Here is an 8,402-nt window from a genome sequence, read left to right as displayed (position 1 = left end):
CAGTACTGTGTGAAAGCCTTATCTAAGAATGTGCTAGTAAAGTCTTTAAATGCAATAGTTGAATGAATGTTTTTAAAGTATGTAAGATAAACAGTATAATAATCCTTCCAGTGTGCTGATCTTTGCAAAATACCCAAAGCCCTCTTGCTTCAGAAAGGTATCTCATGCCCTGGCCATTGGTTGTGTGTCTTATGTTGCCTACATAATCCTCTTTATTAGCTTCAGAAACTGAGTTTTGATGAAGTTATGTAAGTATTGGAAATATTATTTTATGAATTTAAACTGTTAGCTGTAGAAAGTGACTTGTAGAAATGGAGGTGTATTATAGCATTATAGTGATTTATGCCAAGATATTACTCTTGTAAATCATCCCGGATTGGTCAGTATCATAAATCATAATTTCACTGATTGTAAACTGGCTGACGACTTCAGAGGGGATTGCAGTAGGAGAATGCCAACTACCATAACTGTTTGAGTGTCCTTCACTTAACCAGAAGTGGTGTGATAGCTACTTTCTTACTGTAATGCTTCCAACTGCTTGTACATGGTAGTTATGGTCAAGCAATTGCCTTACAAGTACTGATGAGCTATGCTGTCTGATTCTCAAGACTTCTAAACTGGTAGAATGGTATTCTGAAATGCAAGTTGATGGGTATTCTCACTGCAGTGAGAAAATTACAAATCATCATCTTTTATGAATCTAAAAATGTAAAGTTCTCATTGTAATGTAGTTACATCATGAGCTTGCAATTTGAGTGGTGTGCTACATTCAAACATTTTTGAACAGGAGGTAAATCAGAGGTAGATTGCTCGGAATTCTTGCAGTGATAGCTGTATTAGTTTCCTGCCCTGCTCCATTGGAAGACCATATAGTTATCTGTATAAAATGCATTTTAAACCAACACTTGGTCAGTTCTGGACCGTTGACCATTTGTTGCAACTTTTATCTGTATTTATTCTCAGAGTGAATGGATGGATGCTTTGTATTCTGTATGAGTGAAAGGATGTATGCTTTGTATTCTGGTATAAAAGAGTTGTAATACTGGTGGTATGTGCTAGTAAGTTGGTGTTTTTCCAGTACATTCACCTGCTTACGTATAAATATAGTTTGGCAAATTGTCTGAATCACCTGAAAACCTGTTGAGAGCTTCCATATATGAGCTGAGGTATGAAAACTGCAGCTATCACACAGGAGGTCATTAGCACCAGGGGACAAACCGATTGAGCAAACCCCCTGTGCAAGCTTGCTCAGACATGGGCCAGGGAGGGACTCTTCATGTACAGTACTTCAATCTCGAATGTGAATGTCATTTGTACATTCTCCTTTACTTTAGTTGTTATTTTAAGACCCAAGTTCTTTATTGTAGTTTTCAAATGTGATTATGGGTTCATTTTCATATGGCAGAATTTTTGGTAAAGTATGTATAGGGTTTTCAAGTTAAGTATTTTCCAATGTGGGTAATTTCCTATGTACACTTTTTTTTAACAGTTTGTATTTTGATTTATTGTTATTGCTACCTTCTCCTGGCCATCATGTGTTGGGCATGATAGTCTTTGGGGTCAACATTTTCATTAAATCAGTAAATAAAAATATGAACAGTATATTGTTTCTGTCTCCTTCATACTTTCTTATTCTACAACAGATCTGTTAATTTTATGCATATGAAATACATGTAGTGAGATGTGAAATAAAAATTGAAAAGCTCTGAGATCATAAAGTCATTCATAGAGGAAAATTCTTGATACTGATGTCAGTTTAACATTAACATTCGTTCGTCTGTTTCCTTTGCGCTACCTCACTAACGCGGGAAACAGCGACAAAGCAAAATAAATAAATATAAATAGATATTCAGTAAGCCTCCAATTGTATAGATAAACAAGTAGGAATAAAAATACATCATCCCTACATAAAGCAGCAACCAGTACCATGGTCATTAATATTAGGATTGACAATTAGCATGATTTTGAAAACAGTGTTGAGGTTACCCTTTATTTCTGGAATGTTTATGAAATTAAAAATGATCCAAAGGCATGTTTACATGCACTTCTAGACTATATTACAGATTGGATATTTTCCTTCCACACAACTTTTCACCCATCATTAGCCTCACAGCTAATTCATCCTGTATATAGATATGTATTCAGCTTAAACAAATAACTTTATATTAGACAACCCAAGGACCCTTTTTATGGGGCTGCAGCAGCTTCATATCTACAAAAATAAATATCATTACACTAAATATTTTTTTTCCTGTAAAGTTTCAAGTACTTTTGTAGATATTTGTACAATATAGTCAACATATATTTTTGTACCATACATGATGATATAGAAGTGAATTATGTTGGGGATGAGAGGGTCTGGAAAGTGAGTCAGTTGTATTCTGATGATACAGCTCTAGTGGCTTATTTTAGTGAGAAACTGCAGAAGTTGGTGTGTGAAAGGAGAAAGTTGAGAGTAAATGTGAATAAGAGCAAAGTTATTAGGTTCAGTAGGGTTGAGGGACAAGTAAATTGGGATGTAAGTTTGAACAGAGAAAAATTGAAGTGAAATGTTTCAAATATCTAGGAGTGGACTTATCAGTGAATGGAACCCTGGAAGCGGAAGTGAGTCACAGGGTGGATGAGGTGGTGAAGGTTCTGAATGCGATGAAGAATGTGTGGAAGGACAAAACCATATCTCGGAGAGCAAAAATGGTTATGTTTGAAAGAATAGTAGTTCCAACAATGTTATATGGTTGTGAGGCATGGGCTATAGATAGGGCTGTGCAGAGGAGGGTGGATGTGTTGGAAATGTTTGAGGACAATATGTGGTGTGAGGTCGTTTGATTAAGCAATGAAAGGGTAAGAGAGATTTTTGGAAATTAAAAGAGTGTTGTTGAGAGCAGAAGAGGGTGTGTTGAAATGTTTTGGACATATGGAGAGAATGAGTGAGGAAAGATTGACAAAGAGGATATATGTGTCAGAGATGGAGGGAACAAGAAGTGGAAGACCATATTGGAGGTGGAGGGATAGAGTGAAAAGATTTTGAGTGATTGAGGCCTGAACATACAAGAAGGTAAGAGTCATGCAAGGAATAGAGTGAATTGGAATGATGTATACCGGGGTTGACATGCATGCTGGCAATGGACTTAACCAGGACATGTGAAACGTCTGGGGTAAACCATGGAAAGATCTGTGTGGACAGGGAGCTGTGGTTTTGGCGCAATACACATGGTAGCTAGAGACTGAGTGTGAACAAATGTGGCCTTTTTTTTGTGTGTGTGTTTTCCTGGTGCTACCTCGCTGAAGCATGGGGTAGCAAAACTGTTTCCTGTGGGGCAGGGTAGTGCCTAGTAGGAATGGATGAAGGCAAGCAATTATGAATATGTGCATGTATGTTATTGTATATATATGTGCATATGAGTGGATGGGCCATTCTTCGTCTGTTTTCTGGCGTTACCTCGCCGACCCGGGAAACTGCAATTAAGTATATATTCATATATACATATGGCTAGAACGCCATTTGGTAAACATGGTTTTGGCACAATAATCATGACAGCCAGAGACTGAGTGTGAACAAATGTAACCTTTTTTGTTTTCGTGGTGCTACCTCGCTGAAGCATGGGGTAGCAATGCTGTTTCCTGTGGGGAAGGGTAGTGCTAGGAATGGATGAAGGCAATCAATTATGAATATGTGCATGTGTATGTATGTATATGTTGATATGTATGTTATTGTATATATATGTGCATATGAGTGGATGGGCCATTCTTCGTCTGTTTCCTGGCGCTACCTCGCTGACCCGGGAAACAGCAATTAAGTATAATCAAGTGACATATTTCTCTCTTGTGTCTCCCTTGATGATGTGATTATTACACAAAAGTGCACTTAGGAACTTATCGTGTTTCATTGTCCCCGTGGACTCATAGAAATATTTTATTTTTGTATTTTGCTTTGTCGCTGTCTCCCGCAATAGCGAGGCAGCGCAAGGAAACAGACGAAAGAATGGCCCAACCCACCCACATACACATGTATATACATACACGTCCACACACGCACATATACATACCTATACATCTCAACGTACACATATATATATATACACACACAGACATATACATATATACACATGTACATAATTCATATTGTCTGCCTTTATTCATTCCTATCGCCACCCCGCCACACATGAAATAATAATCCCTCCCCTCCTCATGTGTGGAGGAAACGCTATGAAAAGACAACTAAGGCCACATTCGTTCAAACTCAGTGTCCAGCTGTCATGTAATAATGCCCGAAACCACAGCTCCCTTTCCACATCCAGACCCCACAAAACTTTCCATGGTTTACCCCAGACGCTTCACATGCCCTAGTTCAATCCATTGACAGCACGTCAATATATATATATATATATATATATATATATATATATATATATATATATATATATATATATATATATATATATATGAGTTTGCTAATAAAACAAATTTTCATGATTCATAAAACCTTTAAACAATGCAGAATGATATTGGACCATAGGGTTATATTCTCCATAAAAGAGGCATACATAGGAAAAACTAAAAAACTTTTCTTATTCGGGTTACTCTGTGCCCTAGACGATGCAGTACAACATGCAAACATTGTATGCTTTTCACATTTAATACTAACCGCGTCCGTATATATATATATATATATATATATATATATATATATATATATATATATATATATATATATATATATATATGCAATGAGTGCACAAGTAGCAAGTGTACATAAGATGTATGTGAAACCACAAGGAAACGAAAAATGCGACATGGCAAGCACTTTCGTATTTATTTGTTGGTCTTTATACCGTATTACGTGGGTCTCCAGCAGCAATGCCATCTACATGCGAAGAGCAGAACTATCATTTAAAATACTAATTGGCAACTCTTCCAGAGTTGACCGTCTTACTCGAATTGTGCGCCAGTGGTAAACACGGCGGCCTCAGGAGGAAGTTTGGTTATTATTTGTGAGTATTATTTATGGGTTACCGAGAGAGTTTGTTCACATTCATGTTGCCCCGTCTATTTATCTTATATATATATGTACCGTGTGTTGAATCCTTTGTATATATGCATACACGCATTAGCCTATTTTAGGTACCTATTTATGCCGGACGGGGAGGAAGTTGTGGGTTCCCATCAAGTGTACATTCTCTGTCATGCTTCTTATAAGTATATCGTGTGCTTCAACCATGACCCCAAGTCAGTCAGTTCCATTTACTGGGATGCATGAATGATAAAGGACAATAGACATATCTTAGATGGCAGCAGCTTCTGAAAAGTAGGGGGGAGGGTGGCTCACTGGAGCCAAAGTTTTCAGAAGACTGCAGCAGCTCACTGCAATTCTATATATAAGTAAACAAAATGGGAGGGATCCATCCCCACTGTGCCGCATATCTACATTATATGGACAAATCTTATTTTATCATTGCTGTATTTTGCTCTGTATATCAGCAGATTAACTATATAAAACTCTAGAATCAGAACCAGGACCTGGCGAATGTTTTCAGTCAGCCATCTACAGGATGGTCACTTTTATGCTAGCGAGGGCGTTAGAAAATGATGTAAGGGATGTTATAAGGCTTCCCTTCTCAACTGTCAACTTTTGATTTTGTGATTTTTTTATCCCACAATTTCTCGTTACTTTAAATCCCAGCCTGCTTAACAGAAAACTGATGGAGTTACAGGTGTTACACCTAAAATCCCACACCCTATCACCTCTTCACAATGTATCCTGAAATTCTGATTAATTTCTGTCTTCTAGAAAGGTAGCATCCAGAAACGAGTGAATTACCATCACTATTTATTATTATTATTATTATTATTATTATTATTATTATTATTACTATTAGTAGTAGTAGTAGTATTAAAAATCTGCTTTGCTTCTCATCCTCAGTCACATGAATTTAAATTGGAGATGAAGCGGTCCATCACATTGTGCCCAACACAAACATCTGCCGTGTCACTAATGGCAAACCTTAGAGTTGACTATTAGTGACAAGAGTCCATTCAGGCTTAGTCATGACAACTATGCACACATACCATCCTTAGTGCCTAAAAGTCTCAAATCATTGCTCCGCTCCAGTCCTGTCAAAAAGTAGTCAGTTTCTTCATTATGGAAGTGAGGATTCTTTGTAATAAAATGTATCATTGTTTATAATGTAAAGGATGACGGTGTCCAGAACCTAGACAAGAATGCCTGGGGAGTGTGGTTTCAGTGGGTATGTTTGATGAGTTTAAGTCTGGTTTGAAAGAACCATTGAGTTCCTGTTATTATTGTGTATACTATAAATGTTTTGTCATTACTGTGTTTATTAGGGAAGAGTTAGCACCTGTATGTAAGGTTGCTGAAGTGTACAACAGGGTTAAGATCTTTATTTCTGCTTTGGGTTTGTGATCAGTTAAGTGGTTTGGATAGGAGGGGTTTAGCACAGTTTCAAAGAAATATGTGCTATATAGGTTGAGGTGGGATTATATTCCGAGTAATTTTGTTATTTTGTGCATGTGTTAAATGTTTGAGGTTGTTTTATCCCATATTTTCCCACATGGACACTCAACATGACCACACATTATAACCAGTGGTCTTATACAGTAAACTGCCAATTTATAGGTTTTGTGCAAGCCCCATTAAAGGGACCTCTCGTGCAGGAAAGTAAGTAGGTATATGTATGTACATTTATATAATTTCCTCATGACTAATTTCTGTGAAAGAACCCTGATGCTGCCCAGGACATTTGTAAAGGGCTCTTAGTCCATTACTTGCAATAGCATGGAAATGTACTCCTTTGGAGTGAGAAATTCTTTGAAGAGACCATACTTCTGATGATAAAGCCTTGCCAAAGTTAACATTTCACGTGGAGTGTAATCTCAAGCAAGCAGAGTATGGTAACGCACACACACATATATATATATATATATTTATTTTGCTTTGTCGCTGTCTCCCACATGAGCGAGGTAGCACAAGGAAACAGATGAAAGAATGGCACAACCCACCCACATACACATGTATGTACATACATGTCCACACACGCAAATATACATAACTATACATCTCAACGTATACATGTATATACACACACAGACATATACATATATACACATGCACATAATCCATAGTCTGACTTTATTCACTCCCATCACCACCCCGCCACACATGTAATAACAACCCCCTCCCCCCTCATGTGTGCAAGGTAGTGCTAGGAAAAGACAACAAAGCCCCCATTCGTTCACACTCAGTCTCTAGCTGTCATGTAATAATGCACCGAAACCACAGCTCCCTTTCCACACCCAGGCCCCACAGAACTTTCCATGGTTTACCCCAGACACGCCCTGGTTCAATCCATTGACAGCACGTCGGCCCCAGTATACCACATCGTTCCAATTCACTCTATTCCTTGCACGCCTTTCACCCTCCTGCATGTTCAGGCCCCGATCACTCAAAATCTTTTTCACTCCATCCTTCCACCCCCAGTTTGGTCTCCCACTTCTTGTTCCCTCCACCTCTGACACATATATCATCTTGGTCAATCTTTCCTCACTCATTCTCTCCATGTGACCGAACCATTTCAAAACACCCTCTTCTGCTCTCTCAACCACACTCTTTTTATTACCACACATCTCTCTTACCCTATTATTACTTATTCGATCAAACCACCTCACACCACATATTGTCCTCAAACATCTCATTTCCAGCACATCCACCCTCCTGCACACAACTCTATCCATAGCCCACGCCTCGCAACCATACAACATTGTTGGAACCACTATTTCTTCAAACATACCCATTTTTGCATTCCGAGATAATGTTCTAGACTTCCACACATTCTTCAATGCTCCCAGAATTTTCGCCCCCTCCCCCACCCTATGATTCACTTCCGCTTCCATGGTTCCATCCGCTGCCCATCCACTCCCAGATATCTAAAACACTTTACTTCCTCCAGTTTTTCTCCATTCAGACTTACCTCCCAATTGACTTGACCCTCAACCCTACTGTACCTAATAACCTTGCTCTTATTCACATTTACTCTCAACTTTCTTCTCTCACACACCTTACCAAACTCAGTCACCAGCTTCTGCAGTTTCTCACATGAATCAGCCACCAGCGCTGTATCATCAGCGAACAACAACTGACTCACTTCCCACGCTTTCTGATCCACAACAGGCTGCATACTTGCCCCTCTTTCCAAAACTCTTGCATTCACCTCCCTAGCAACCCCATCCATAAACAAATTAAACAACCATGGGGACATCACACACCCCTGCCGCAAACCTACATTCACTGAGAACCAATCACTTTCCTCTCTTCCTACACGTACACGTGCCTTACATCCTCGATAAAAACTTTTCACTGCTTTTAACAACTTGCCTCCCACGCAATA

The 8,402-nt window shown here is 38.6% G+C and overlaps 1 long non-coding RNA gene across 1 annotated transcript in view; it reads left to right on the top strand.

Annotated features, from left to right (window-relative positions):
- The first annotated feature begins 4,928 nt into the window (after nucleotides 1–4,928).
- The window catches only part of LOC139765558 (uncharacterized), a 33,418-nt gene continuing 29,944 nt past the window's right edge, over nucleotides 4,929–8,402 (top strand). The window contains exon 1 of the long non-coding RNA XR_011716688.1: nucleotides 4,929–4,991. This is a non-coding gene — a long non-coding RNA (uncharacterized lncRNA). The remainder of the gene's footprint in view (nucleotides 4,992–8,402) is intronic.

This window comes from Panulirus ornatus, chromosome 55 (assembly GCF_036320965.1).
Source record: "Panulirus ornatus isolate Po-2019 chromosome 55, ASM3632096v1, whole genome shotgun sequence".
Classification (NCBI taxonomy): domain Eukaryota; kingdom Metazoa; phylum Arthropoda; class Malacostraca; order Decapoda; family Palinuridae; genus Panulirus; species Panulirus ornatus.
The sequence above is the reverse complement of the archived record's forward strand: the minus strand, read 5'-3'. Positions and strand labels throughout refer to the sequence as shown.